Source organism: Aedes aegypti, chromosome 2, assembly GCF_002204515.2.
Source record: "Aedes aegypti strain LVP_AGWG chromosome 2, AaegL5.0 Primary Assembly, whole genome shotgun sequence".
NCBI lineage: Eukaryota > Metazoa > Arthropoda > Insecta > Diptera > Culicidae > Aedes > Aedes aegypti.
Genome location: NC_035108.1, coordinates 66,228,662 through 66,243,792, shown reverse-complemented (window position 1 = coordinate 66,243,792; position 15,131 = coordinate 66,228,662). Strand labels below are relative to the sequence as shown.

Here is a 15,131-nt window from a genome sequence, read left to right as displayed (position 1 = left end):
ATAGTAGGCACGACTTCCGCTGATGATGCGCCTTCGTATTTCCCGACTAACATTGTTGTCAGCCGTCAACAAGGATCCGAGGTAGACGAACTCGTCCACCACCTCGAAGGTATCCCCGTCTATCGTAACACTGCTTCCTAGGCGGGTCCTGTCGCGCTCAGTTCCGCCAACCAGCATGTACTTTGTTTTCGACGCATTCACCATTAGCCCGACTCTTGTTGCTTCGCGTTTCAGGCGGGTGAACAAATCTGCCACCGTTTCAAATTTTCTCCCAATAATATCCATGTCGTCCGCGAAGCAAACAAATTGTCCGGATCTCGTGAAAATCGTGCCTCGACTGTTAAGTCCGGCTCTCCGCATGACACCTTCAAGCGCAATATTGAACAACAGGCACGAAAGTCCATCGCCCTGTCGTAGTCCCCGCCGAGACTCGAACGAACTGGAGTGTTCGCCCGAGATCTTCACGCAGTTTTGCACACCGTCCATCGTTGCTCTGATCAATCTTATGAGCTTCCCGGGAAAGCTGTTCTCGTCCATGATTTTCCATAGCTCTATGCGGTCGATACTATCGTATGCCGCCTTGAAATCGATGAACAAATGGTGCGTAGGGACCTGGTACTCACGGCATTTCTGGAGGATTTGCCGCACGGAAAAGATCTGGTCCGTTGTCGAGCGGCCGTCGATGAAACCTGCTTGATAACTTCCCACGAACTCGTTTGCTATAGGTGATAGACGACGGAAGAGAATCTGGGATAGCACTTTATAGGCGGCGTTTAGGATGGTGATTGCACGATAATTTTCACACTCCAGTTTGTCGCCCTTTTTGTAGATAGGGCACATAACGCCTTGCTTCCACTCCTCCGGTAGCTGTTCCGTTTCCCAGATTCTGACTATCAGCCGATGCAGACAAGCGGCCAACCTGTCCGGGCCCATCTTGATGAGTTCGGCTCCGATACCATCCTTGCCAGCGGCTTTGTTGTTCTTGAGCTGTTGAATGGCATCCTTAACTTCCCCCATCGTGGGAGCTGGTTGATTTCCGCTATCCGCTGTGCTGACGTAGCCATCGCCTTCGCTGTCCTGACCTTCTGTGCCTGTGTTCTCTGCGCCATTCAGGTGTTCATCGTAGTGCTGCTTCCACCTTTCGATCACCTCGCGTCCGTCCGTCAAGATGCTCCCATCCTTATCCCGGCACATCTCAGCTCGCGGCACGAAGCCTTTGCGGGATGTGTTGAGCTTCTGATAGAACTTCCGCGTTTCTTGAGAACGGTACAGCAACTCCATCTCTTGGCATTCCACCTCTTCCAGGCGGCGCTTTTTGTCCCGGAATAGGCGGGTTTGCTGTTTCCGCTTCAGTCTGTATCGTTCCACGTTTTGCCGCGTACCATGCTGCAGCATTGCAGCCCGCGCTGCATTCTTCTCCTCTAAAACCTCTTGGCACTCCTCGTCGAACCAATCGTTTCTTGAGCTCCGTTCCACATATCCGACAACGCTTTCGGCAGCGTCGTTAATGGCTGCTTTGACTGTCCTCCAGCAGTCCTCAAGAGGGGCCCTATCGAGCTCGCCCTCATCCGGCAACGCTGCCTCAAGATGCTGCGCGTACGCATTGGCGACATCCGGTTGTTTCAGCCGCTCGAGATTGTACCGGGGCGGGCGTCGGTACCGTACATTGTTGATGACGGATAGTTTTGGGCGCAGTTTCACCATCACCAGGTAGTGGTCGGAGTCAATGTTGGCGCCACGATAGGTTCTGACGTCGGTTATGTCGGAGAAGTGCCGTCCATCGATCAAAACGTGGTCGATTTGCGATTCTGTCTGCTGAGGTGATCTCCAGGTGTACCGATACGGGAGGCTGTGCTGGAAATAGGTGCTACGAATGGCCATGTTCTTGGAGGCGGCAAAATCTATCAGTCGTAGGCCGTTCTCGTTCGTCAGCCGGTGGGCGCTGAACTTTCCAATCGTCGGTCTGAACTCCTCCTCCTGGCCAACCTGAGCATTCAAATCTCCTATGATGATCTTGACGTCGTGGCTTGGGCAGCGGTCGTACTCGCGTTCGAGCTGCGCGTAAAATGCGTCCTTGTCATCATCAGTGCTTCCGGAGTGTGGGCTATGCACGTTGATTATGCTGAAGTTAAAGAATCGGCCTTTGATTCTTAACTTGCACATTCGTTCATTGATCGGCCACCACCCGATGACGCGCCTTTGCATATCACCCATCACTATGAAAGCTGTTCCCAGCTCGCGTGTGTTGCTGCAGCTCTGGTAGATGGTATGATTACCTCTAAACGTTCGCACCAATGCTCCTGTCCAGCACACCTCCTGCAGCGCTACGATGTCGAAACCGCGGGTCTTCAGTACATCGGAGAGTATGCGAGTACTTCCAATGAAGTTGAGAGATTTGCAGTTCCACGTACCGAGTTTCCAATCGCTAGTCCATTTTCGTCGCTGTGGTCTTTGCCGATTGTTCCGGTCCGTATTCTCTCGTTGACGTTCCTGTGCTGATGTGTTTTTACGGCTGGATCGCAGGGCCTGACACCAACCCCCTAGATTTCCGGAGGACCATTCCCCCTAAATGTTCGGAGGGCCATAGTGCGCAGTTTAGCTTAGAGTCCTTCTCTGGCACTCGGACGATGATCAGCCGCCCCTGACATGGGGAACAGACGCTGTTGTGAGCCGCTCCTAACATGGAGTACAGACGCTCAAGGTTTGCAGAAGCAAACCCCCCCTTCCCTGTCAGCATACGACCAAAGTTCCCACCGGGGGTTGGTTACCCGATCTTCCCCAAGGTTACTCGTACCCCGGCCAGTACCACGAGGAGGTAGGGATAGGAGTTGCTGGGCAAGAGGCTAAGGACCGCACAAAGGGGTCTATTTTATTCCTGCAGGTACGCGAGGTACCAATGGTACGCCATGCCCAGCCATTTACCGCGCCATGTTTTATACGCCTATGAATGATGATTGCAACTCCCCCACATGCCCCATCAAGTCGATCATTACGATAAACAAAAAAGTTAGGATCTTTTTTTAGTTTGGATCTAGGTTTTAAATAAGTTTCGGTAATAACTGCTATATGCACGTTATTAGCTGTAAGAAAATAAACAGCTCGTCCTCTTTACCATTCAGAGAACGAGCATTCCAATTTAAAATATTTAAATTATTATTTGGATCCATTAGAAAAACGTAATCCAATAACAATTTGATTTGTAAATTTTACACCTACTTGGACTGCTTCAGTCATAGTGGTGGCTTTGAACATTGCATCAATCATTAAATTCAATTGTTCAGTTAGAAAATTAAAATCAGAGGCATACATATCACTTGAAGTGGGTACATCTGGTGATTTCCCATTGGAATTTTCGGTAGACGAAGAGGAGGAGTAGGAGTTACCTGTGGCGGTAGGGTTTTTTCCATTTGATTTGAAACAAGTAGAATGGGTACTCATAGTACGAATAAGGGAGGAGTTCAAATTATCTGCTACGATATCGGCAAAGGATTTTCCGTGGGTAGATACATTCGGAATTGAAAGATTCGAACGGCTACCCGACGGATTAAAATTTGTTTGTGAATGAGCATGATTATGATCTTCCTGATGGGTATGATTCCTAATCACCAGGCAAATTCCGGAAACGACCGTTATCGTAACGGATATTATCTTTCATCTGCCTGGCACGAACCTCAATGACCCTTTTGCGTGAAGGGCATTCCCAAAAGTTAGCTTTAAGAGGGCCCTTGCAATTGGCGCATTCAAACTTTCTGGTATCTTCTTTCACAGGACAGTCGTCCTTAGCGTGAGAAGAACCTCCGCAAATCATGCATTTAGCATCCATGCGACAATTTTTTGTACCATGACCCCATTTTTGGCACCGACGGCACCGAGTGGGGTTCTGATAATTTCCTCCAGGTTTCTGGAAATGTTCCCATGTCACACGGACATCGAACATAAGTTTTGCTTTTTCTAAAGCTTTAATATTATTTAGTTCTTTTTTGTTAAAGTGAACTAAATAATATTCTTGAGAAAGCCCTTTCCGAACAATGCCAGAATGGGTTCTCTTTTTCATAATGATTACTTGGACTGGGGAAAATCCAAGTAAATCAATTATTCCATTTTTGATCTCTTCAGGTGACTTATAGTCACTTGAGAGACCTTTCAAGACAACTTTGAACAAACGTTCAGTTTTGTCGTCATAAGTAAAAAATTTGTGCTTCTTCTCTTCAAGATGTCTGAGAAAAAGTTCACGATCTTCAAGAGTTTCCGGCAAAACGCGACAGTCTCCTTTCTTTGCAATTTGGAAGGAAACCTTGATTCCCCTAATGGAGTTCAAAATCTCCTGCCTAAATCCCCCAAATTCGGAACAACTGACCACGATAGGCGGCACTCTTTGCTTCCTCACTTGAATCAAAGAGCCTGGGCTAGAGGCTGCTTCGATTTGGTGTTCGGAAAATTTGTCTAGAGCATCGAACTGATTGCTCATTTTGATACAATTATTCATTTCACCCTTGGAAGAAAGTTCGCATTCCGAAGAAACGTCCTTTCTTCCATTCTTGCCACGTGTAGTGACAGTTTTAAAACCCACTTTTTTGGAAGGAAGTAGTGAATTCAGAGATTCACCCTTCCTTTTGTTAGTTGTTGATACCATGTTTAGTTAATAAACGAGAAAGTCGCGACCTTCGAGAGGTTTTTTCCCAAGATGGTGTCCAAGAAGGATTACCACCGCTAGCTTTCGCCAACGAAAAATCGAAGGCACGGGTCCAAACAAGGATCGTAAAGGGATCAATAGTGGAAAAAATAGTACAGAAAAGTACTGTTTTAGTAGCACTGAAAAGTATCGTTTTAAATTTTAGCACTGAAAAGTACTGTTTTATTGCTTTAGGTAGTTTTTAAGAAAACTTCCAAGAGCAGAGAGAATTCGTGTACGCACAGCACGAAGGTACGATGCGCACTGAATTATTGTCGATGTACATTCGAAACTGTGCAGATCGATGTAAGCTTTGAATTCCACTTAACGATGGTGGATGGAAAAGTTTACAACATCCTGTCCGAAAACCAATCATCATCGAAGTATTTCATTTGTGGAGCACTCCCAAATGAAATTAACACTCCAAAGGTAGACAAAAAACTTCTCGATACGGACAAATATCTCTCATTGCTGGATCAAAAGTTTTGATTGTTCGATTCACATTGCCTACAGGTTGTAATAAAACATGTGCTTTATAATAAGAGAATAATTATTTCGTTTTTATAAATAGGTTGAACATCAAAGTGTGGGGGGTAACAACGGCCGAACATAAGCATGAACTAGAAAATAGGAAACGTGAAATCCAATAACAATTCAAAACTAAGATGGGTCTAGTCGTAAGATAAGCCAAAACCGGGGTATGGGTCCAGCAATAATAGGAACACAGCACAAAGGTTTTTTGCGGATCCGAAAACAAGCTCGGAAATAACAGGAGTTAATTGAGATATCATCCAAAACTGTGGAACAATTCTTCGAGTGATATCTTCGGGGAGAACAACCGATTTTCCCAAATTCTGAGATCTTCTAAGTCAAACACGACAGCTCTACTTGAAGGAGTAAAATTGGTATTTTATGCCTGTAACTGTGCATAAACTTCTGATGCACAGTGCAAACATAATGGAAGCTTTCGAAATTCCTATCGGTAATTTATCCGAAGAAGCATTGGAAGCAACCCATAAAAATAAACAGTAACAAGGACTTGATGAATTATATGCTCCTCTGCACAGATCCATAAAAAAAGAGAAAAATTGTTTCTAATAGTCATCAACAGAAACTTAAGACATTTCAACTTTCTTTGTATTGATCTGTTCTCGGATGTTTAATAGCTTGTAAATTCATTTTGTTGCTAATAGAAATAAACTTTATTCAATCTTTTTTTATTTGACTTCATTTTATTCGTTGGAATAATCCGTACTTGAATATTTTTATAAAAAGTTAATTATTGAAACACTTTTATGGTTACGTATGTCACATACATCGTTTATGCAAACGACTCGAGTACTTTTTCATCCATTTTTATTTTGAACATTTGTTCCAAAGCGAGCACTGGTGTCAAATGTAAAACTTGACGTCTGCCATTACTGATGTAATATGTGTCATTCATGCCAATAATGAGTTTTTTTAGTGTATAACGAGTTCCTCCTCAAAATCGTAGGGCAAAACCGCATAAAACATTCAGTTATGAATTTTGTCCCCAAGTGCCATACGCTCGAAGCACTGTGGAACGCTTCGTGGCCGCCGCTGCAGCCCCATCCGTGCCCCACCTCTCGGATGGTCCAACCAGGGGCGTTCCCCAACTGTCACGACCCGTTAGATGATGGTTCCCTCTATCCCCCGGAGATAGCCACCGAGCTCACCATGAGCTTGTTCAAGCGGCTGGGAGCACGCCGCTCTAAACGAGAACAATTAGGCGCCGTGACCATCACGGTGCAAAACTTCCTCGCGAGGACCGTGAGGGAATCACCAGAGTTCTCAACTGGAACGCATGCTCCTTAAGGAGCAAGACTCGGGAACTGTCCGCCTTCCTAGATCAGGAAGTTATCGATGTAGTCATAATTACGGAGACGCACCTCAGGTTAACGTCTTCATCCCCGACTTCAGGCTTGTAAGACTTAACTGGTGCTGCTTCGATCGAGGAGGCGTTGCGATTGCCTTCCGGAACAACATAAACTCCACCTTGCTGCCGAGCTTCCAACTGCAAGTCATCGAGGCCGTTGGTGTTCTGGTGGATACCTTAATCGGCTCAATCTAAATCATCGCGGCGTACTGCCTGAAGCAAACTACCATCAACGACTGAACAACGGTGACCCTATCAAGCTGACTCGGCGGCAGGGGCAGTTCATCTTGGCTGGCGACCTGAACGCAAGGCTCGGGACTTGAGGTAACATATGGCGGAACAGAAATGGTCTCATCCTACAACAGGACCTGGAGGAAGATCACTACACCGGGAGCCTGAGCCCGGATTCGCTATCTTCCTATCTCGATGTGATTTTCATTTCCGATTTTCTCTAGGGAAGTAGGGTCCCCTACTATACCACCTGTTCACCTCGTATATGCCTCATCTCCCTGAAGGCGGCTCTCTATCGCTGTTTGCTGACGACACCTCAGTCGTTTACAGCGCTAAATACACGAGAGCGTTTACATCTCGACTCCAGAGATGTCTGAATGTCTTGTCAGATTACTTGAACAGCTGGAAGATCTGTATCAACGCGGCGGAGACCCAGGTCATCCTCTTCCCCTATACTCAATCCGCCAGACTTGTTCCTGCTGAGGATTGTAAAATCACCTCAATGGATTAACGGTGGAATATTCTGATGTGGCCGACTACCTTGGTAGTAGTCTTGTAAACAGTAGTTAGAATAACAAATTGTACTTTTCAAAAACTACCAGAGCAAATAAGGCCAAACAAATTATTAGAGTAAAAACACAATAATTTGAACGATTCTACCCCATTACCCCGAATCCCATTACTCCGAATGCCGTTAACCCGAGTGCCATTACCCCGAATTCCAAAATACCCGTTATGTCATCAATATCATCATGTCAAGCTAATTGTAAATTCGAGGAAATCGCATTCGGGGTGATGGTACATTCGGGGTAATGGAATTCGGAGTGATGACATTCGGATAAATGGTATTCGGGGTAATGGGGTAGAATCATCTGAACACTTTTAAGAACAAATTTAAGCACAAAGCTGGCGGACCAATCGGTCAATCTCTTAACATTATCTCTTAGGGTAATTCGCTAATTGTTGAACGCTACCCAAATGTTGAAAGATCTGTAGAAACCATGTTAAAACAGGAAATTGAACCATTTTCAAACAGTTTCAATAAATTATACAGATTATTTTGTAAGTTAGCTGTACTATTAGACACAATAAATTTAATTAGCACATTAATTCCTGAAACGAAATATTTATTGAAATTTTTTATCGGTAGGCAGGGATTGAATCCTGAGAAAATTGAGAGAATCTCTCACGTATCGCTCTCTGTAACTATCATAACATGCTGCACATTATGAGAGACTGTTTATCGTATACTGCTACAAGTTTGATCAGATTGGGGGGATAGTAGTGCATGATAAAACCCCTCTGAACATGCTCCAAGCCTGGGGGACACTGTTGTTATTGGAAGTTCGTGGATTGTTTATCGTGCCAGTAAAGAAAAACACCTATCCCCAACGGTAAACAAGCGAGAAAAATGGATTTTATCATCGCTCTCTCGTTGGGGCTCTCGCTCGCTGCTTCCATTTATCAGACTTGTTACACCTTGCGATACAATGACGATCGTGGACCGCAACAGATGGGATGTTTTTCTTTGCTTGCTTTGATCGTGCTTCATTCTCAAATGAGAGCGAATTCTGCAACGCCTGTCGGTAGGTGGAACGAAAATTTCAATTCTCTTAAAAAATAACTTAAGCTGGGGCTGCTATGAAATAAGCTGTGTGGCAAAACATACTACGTATATTTGGCAGCACCTATTCACGATATCAGTAAAAGTCTACTTTAGTTATTTTCTAAACATCCGTACAATTTACTCGTACCTATTAATTACATAAAAACATTTTCAATTGCACTTTCGTTTCACGTACATTTTCCATTCTGAACACTAGCATAACATGAAAGTCTTGGTTTCATCAACAGTATTGCCAGATTTTTTTATTTTCGTATCAAACACCTATATTGAAATGGAATATTGCATTACACAATATAGTATTGTTTATTGCTTATTTATTTAATAGTTATAATAATTATTATAAAAAATCATATAATGGTGTCTGTTGCAATGGAGCAATTCCACCGAACATGACGATTTTTTTTTAAATTTAATTTTTGTATTTTTTCAATCGCCTGAAAATTTGCATACAGATTCTTCATGACCAAAAATGCCATTTTGCACCTTCAGACAGCCATTTTGAACCTCGCCTTATTTTTCTGAAGTGCGTATCGTAAAATGCATAGCAAATCTTTAAAAAACTGTAACTCGAAAACGGTTTGTCCGATCGATTTGAGATCTTCTACAAAGTTGTAAGTATTGCTTAGGACTAGATGGAGAAAAATATGCACGGTAAAAAAAAGTTACAGATTAATTTTTATTTCAAAAACAAAATCTTAAAATCGATTTTCTCCAGAAACGCAGTTTAGATTTTTTTTATTTTTGGATATGTTTTAGGGGACAAATTATGTGATTAAATGCACAATGTTTCAAAATGGAAGAATTATGGACAAAAAAGTTATGATGTTTTAAAAAATTACAGATTTTGAAAAAAAATCGAAATAGAGGAAAACAATATTTTTTTATGTGATTATTTGAAAGTACAGAAAAATTGCAATCGAAAAGTACTTAGGTAATTTTTTTCTAGGTTGCATCAATTTCGAGATATACTCATATTTATATAAAATTTTCAAACAAAAAAAGGGAAATAGGCCCTTTTCAAACATATTTCGTGTTTCTCCATTACAGAAATTTTTTATTTTGATTGAGTGAATCGTAGCTGAATTGTTTATTGTTTGATCAAAACCTATATACTAAAGTATTTAAAAAAGTATGCACGGTAAAAAAAATATAAACTAAATTTTCAAATGAAAATTTGAAGTTCATTGTTCTTAAAAACCGCAAAATTGATGTTTTTAATTTTTGGATATGTTTTGCAGCATATTGTTTGTAATTTCTTGCACAATGACTCGAAACGGAAATTTTTTGGATAAAAAATAAATTATTTAAAAAAATAAATAAAACGATATTTTTGGTGCATTTTTTGAGTACTTTATATTATTAACTATGAAAAATTTCTATCGAAAAATACTCAAGTAAAATTTAGCTGAGATGCATCACTTCCGAGATATACACGGAAATCTAAACGTGGCATTACAAATGTGATTCTATCACAACGGTGTACCTTTGGTCTCCAGGGCTAGACCCGGCTAATGGGTAAAGCCCTCTCATCGCGGCAAGATCGTACAACCATGGAGAAGGAGTTTGTCTTTTTTTGTGTTTTTTTGTTTTGTTTTTTTTTTTATATATATATACTGCAATTTTATTTCTTAATTATATCAACTACTTTCTTGTTATTGTCACAGCTCGAAAATTGTCTAACTTCAACTTGGAACATTCATTTCAGTATCAGAAGTTACATGTTCATCACTGCTCGATGAGTCATCTCTACTAGATAGTTGAGTACAATTAGACAGTTTTAAACGACAAGAATCACAAATTTTAAGATTACTCTTTAATTTATTCTGTCCAGCAAATCCCAACAAAACCAATTTCTGAATATTATCTTCCGTAAGATTTCGAAAATGTTTAGAACAACTTTGTTTGAACACTTTAATACATCTTGAACTGATATAACTCATTGCGAAAAAAATGATATTTGTACAGCTTCATGCACAACAAGGGGACGGACCTGGTGTAGTGGTTAGAACACTCGCCTCTCACGCCGAGGACCTGGGATCGAATCCCATCCCCGACATAGTCACTTATGACGTAAAAAGTTATAGTGACGACTTCCTTCGGAAGGGAAGTAAAGCCGTTGGTCCCGAGATGAACTAGCCCAGGGCTAAAAATCTCGTTAATAAAGTCAAACCAACCAACCATTCATGCACAACAAAAATAAATACCTCTGTAAAACGCCTCCTTAATCCACAATATAATGCTGTATCTTCTTTCGTAGCACGTCAATTTCACACACGCAGCGAACTGGACTATCGAATTTCATACATTTTGCCTTATGAAAGGTGGAACGATTATTGCAATACGAATGCTTTATGTATCGTTTTAGCATCACTCCCCATCAAGGCGTCGATTGGCGCGTGGTGCACGCTCGGGCCTATCGATCGCAAGGCTCTTGGTACGATTCCAGGTTGCCGCGATTAACGTTTTTAGTTTTCAAATTCTGGTTTCATAAGGCAAATTTATGAATTTCAACCCGATTTCTTGTGGCGAATTTTCATAAGGGGTTCCTATGTTTATCGATAGTCCATTTGCCTGAGTGCAGGCAAATAAACGTCACCTACAATCACTTAACAATCACTGTTGATATAACACTAATGCTCTCACGGTTTCAGACGTACCTTATATACTACATAGGTACTTCACACCACGAAGGTTTTGTACCGCATTTTTTTCAATGATGATTGCTACAGTGATAAAACTTGACAACATACCGCATTATTTTTGTACCCATGAAGTACGTTTGAAAAAGGCATCGTTTTTCTTTTATTCATTTACCATGTCCAAATGTATGGGTATGGGAAAAACGTGTTTGTTCATCATACCTACTAACACAGGCAAAAGTGATGAAAACCCTTGTGGAGCCTGTTTAGTAGAATGCCTGTAAATATACAAAAAAGATGAGTAGTACTGTCCCTTTTAATTCTACTATTGTATCCTTCGACAGATACGCGTATTTAAACCTCAACTGTAAAGCCGTCTTCAGTGTTGTGTACTTGACTTGACTTGGTTTGTGTTGTTGAAATCAAAATAAAATTTACCGGAATGGAAAAACACGCAATATGTTTGAAATTGATGCAACCTAGAAAAATTTTACTTTAGTACTCTTCCAATGCATTTTCTGTACTATCAAATGAACACATAAAAAAATATTGTTTTCCTTTATTTCGATTTTTTTCAAAATTTGTAATATTTTATAAAATTCTAACTTTTTTGTCCATAAATCTCCCATCATGAAACATTGTGCAATAAATCACATAAGTTGTCCCCTAAAACATGTCCAAAAATAATAAAAATCACAGATAACTTTTCATAGAAAATCGATTTTTATTTTTTTTTATTAAAAAAATCTGTCATTATTTTTACCGTGCATATTTTTTTTTCCAAATAGTCCTAAACAATACCTACAACAACCGCAAAATATATCCAAAAATTAAAAACATCAATGTTGCGGTTTTTAAGAACTATTAGCTTCAAATTTTCATTTGAAAATATCGTTTATATTTTTTACCGTGCACTCTTTTTTCAATACTTAAGCATCAATGTTTTGATCAACCGATAAACGATTTAGCTACGATTCGCTCAATCAAAATAATTTTTTTCTGGAATGGAGAAACACGAAATATGCTTGAAAAGGGCCTATTTTTCTTTTTTTATTTGAAAATCTATATAAATAAAAATGGAATGATGTTTGTATGCCACGAAATGGCTTACGATCGGGTCAACGGATTTGAATGATAATTTCTCCGTTTTGTTCCTCAAGGGTTCCGACGTGTTTGTGTGTATAAAAATCCCAGGATATTCACCGGGAAAGTTGGAAAAACGAGTTTTCCTCTCTTTCGTTTTTTTTAAATCTGTAATTTTTTAAAACATAACTTTTTTGTCCATTATTCTTCCATTTTGAAACATTGTGCATTTAATTACTTAAGTTGTCCCCTAAAACATATCCAAAAATAAAAAAAAATCAAAACTGCGTTTCTGGAGAAAATCGATTTTAAAATTTTGTTTTTGAATTAAAAATTAATCTGTAACTTTTTTTTACCGTGCATATTTTTCTCCATATAGTCCTAAGCAATACCTACAACTATGTAGAAGATCTCAAATCGATCAGACAAACCGTTTTCGAGTTACAGTTTTTTAAAGATTTGCCATGCATTTTCCGATACGCCCTTCTCAAAAAATAAGGCGAAGTTCAAAATGGTGGTCTGAAAGTGCATAATGGCATTTTTGGTCATAAAGAATCTGTATGCAAATTTTCAGGCGATTCAAAAAATACAAAAATAATCGGGTTTGCGAAACGGCGTGGAACCGCTCAATGGTGAAAAAAGCGATTCAGTTAAGTATAATTAATTGCATCCCTGACTATATTCTGATTTTTTTTTTGAATTTCACTCTGTTCTCACAACCGACGAGGAGCGCGATCTTGCAAGTTTAATGAATGCGGAAGTAAAACGGTCAACATTTAGCGACAATCGTTCAACATTAGGATAAGATGGGTTATGTATGTATTCAACAATTGGATGTAGAACTATCTTTTTAAATACATATTTTTCAATTAAAAATGAACATTACAGTGCCAAAAATGTAACAAAAACAATGTTAAACAATCGTCTACGGTGTTGAATGCTTTTTTAGCAACCTTTCTATCAGAATTTCCATGAAAATCAAATAACAAAAAAACGTATATCTTAACCGTTCAACATTTGGCGTTTTACCCTAACAAGTGTTTAAGGTGATTATAGAACGAAGCCACACTTAAAATTTTCAAGAGCACAAGACTTAAGAACCAAATAGTGCTCCTCGAATTTTATCCCATTGGACACCACCAGCAAGCAAGCAATTTGATTGATTCTCAACGCGAACTCTTGTCAGATTCTCCAGTCTTGTGTACTTGAAAATTCAAAGTTTGGCTTCGTTTTATAATCACCTTAAATGATCTTAAAAATATTAAATTTACTAAGAATACTTTTCATCATACAGTGCCCGTTCGATTTTGACTCGGTTTGAACTTGGCAACACGGAAATCCATGTACACAAAAATGGATCATGGTCAGTCACAAATCCTGTCAATCTCAATGATTGACTGGGCTTTCTTAAGGCTTATCATATTCAAAATAGGTAAATTTAATTCGTGGTCATTATTACGGTGATACAAGTTTTAGAGTGCTTTGTGAAGCCCAAGCAGGACAGTTCGGTTTTGCGTCGTCCGATTGATTTAGCTGACGGATTCGCGCGTTTTCGTTGCCGGAGAATTTTTTTCCCCCTGTTTTGGAGCGTCTTGCTGGGTAGTGCTTTGTGAAGCCCAAGCAGGACAGTTCGGTTTTGCGTCGTCCGATTGATTTAGCTGACGGATTCGCGCGTTTTCGTTGCCGGAGAATTTTTTTCCCCCTGTTTTGGAGCGTCTTGCTGGGTAGTGCTTTGTGAAGCCCAAGCAGGACAGTTCGGTTTTGCGTCGTCCGATTGATTTAGCTGACGGATTCGCGCGTTTTCGTTGCCGGAGAATTTTTTTCCCCCTGTTTTGGAGCGTCTTGCTGGGTAGTGCTTTGTGAAGCCCAAGCAGGACAGTTCGGTTTTGCGTCGTCCGATTGATTTAGCTGACGGATTCGCGCGTTTTCGTTGCCGGAGAATTTTTTCCCCCTGTTTTGGAGCGTCTTGCTGGGTAGTGCTTCGAGAAGCCCAAGCAGGACGGTTCGGTTTTGCGTCGTCCGATAGAGTTTGTTGACGGTTTCGCGCGTGTTTTCGTCGCCGGAGATTTTTTTTTTTTTTTCTCCCTTTGTTTTGGAGCGTCTTGCTGGGTACGTATTTGGGAAGGCCCAAGCAAGACGGTTTATTTTCGGGACGCCAAGAAGTTTTGCTGTCAGTGTCAGTTTTGTGTTCAGTCGAGAATGGATGGCCAACTGGTGAGTTCGTTTCATGCTTATGATAACACATATTTTCTTGAAAGCGTAACTTTTATGTAATATTAAAACAAACTTTGTATGGTTTGTCACTATAGGTGTCGGCATTATGCTTTTTTCTTATACAATTTGAATATACATATATTTTTCTCTTTTTGACATTATTAAAAATTATCCTTTGAATTGTTCGACATTGTGAATGTTGACGTATTTTCTAAAACTTCTACCATATCGAGACAAAATGCACAGTAATACTCATATGTAATTTTCAAACAAACTATGTATGGTTCGTCACTACAAGTGTCGGCATTATTCCTGTTTCATATAAGTTAAAATATATACATGTAATTTTCAGTTTTCGTCATTAATAAAAACGTCTTTTGAATTGTTCGACATTATAGATGTTGACGTAATTTTTCCAAAAACTTCTCGAGACAAAAATACAAAACTAGCTTTAAATACAAGTCGTATATTTCCCCCTTGTCCATGGATCGCATCACCGACCAGAGGTGACTCCCAGATCTTTTCCTTCCTCACTAATAAACACCCTTCCCGTGGTGATTGTGGAGATGCAGAGGTATTCTCGGTCTCTAGAAGCAACAATCATTACACCCTAACATTCCTTCCCCATCCCAACTGACTGTAAGGACTTGGCCGGCGCCGTTATTGATCAATAATATTAGATCTGCTAAAATTGCACTTCGAGAGTAAGCGGAAACTCCCATCCCTTATTCATTTGGATCGTAGTGCAATTCTTACCAGTTCCGATCA

General features: G+C 40.4%; 1 protein-coding gene across 1 annotated transcript in view; it reads left to right on the top strand.

Moving 5' to 3' along the window:
* The window catches only part of LOC5567128 (DNA polymerase theta), an 86,668-nt gene that overhangs the window by 51,423 nt on the left and 20,114 nt on the right, over positions 1–15,131 (top strand). The gene's annotated exons all lie outside the window — the stretch shown is intronic.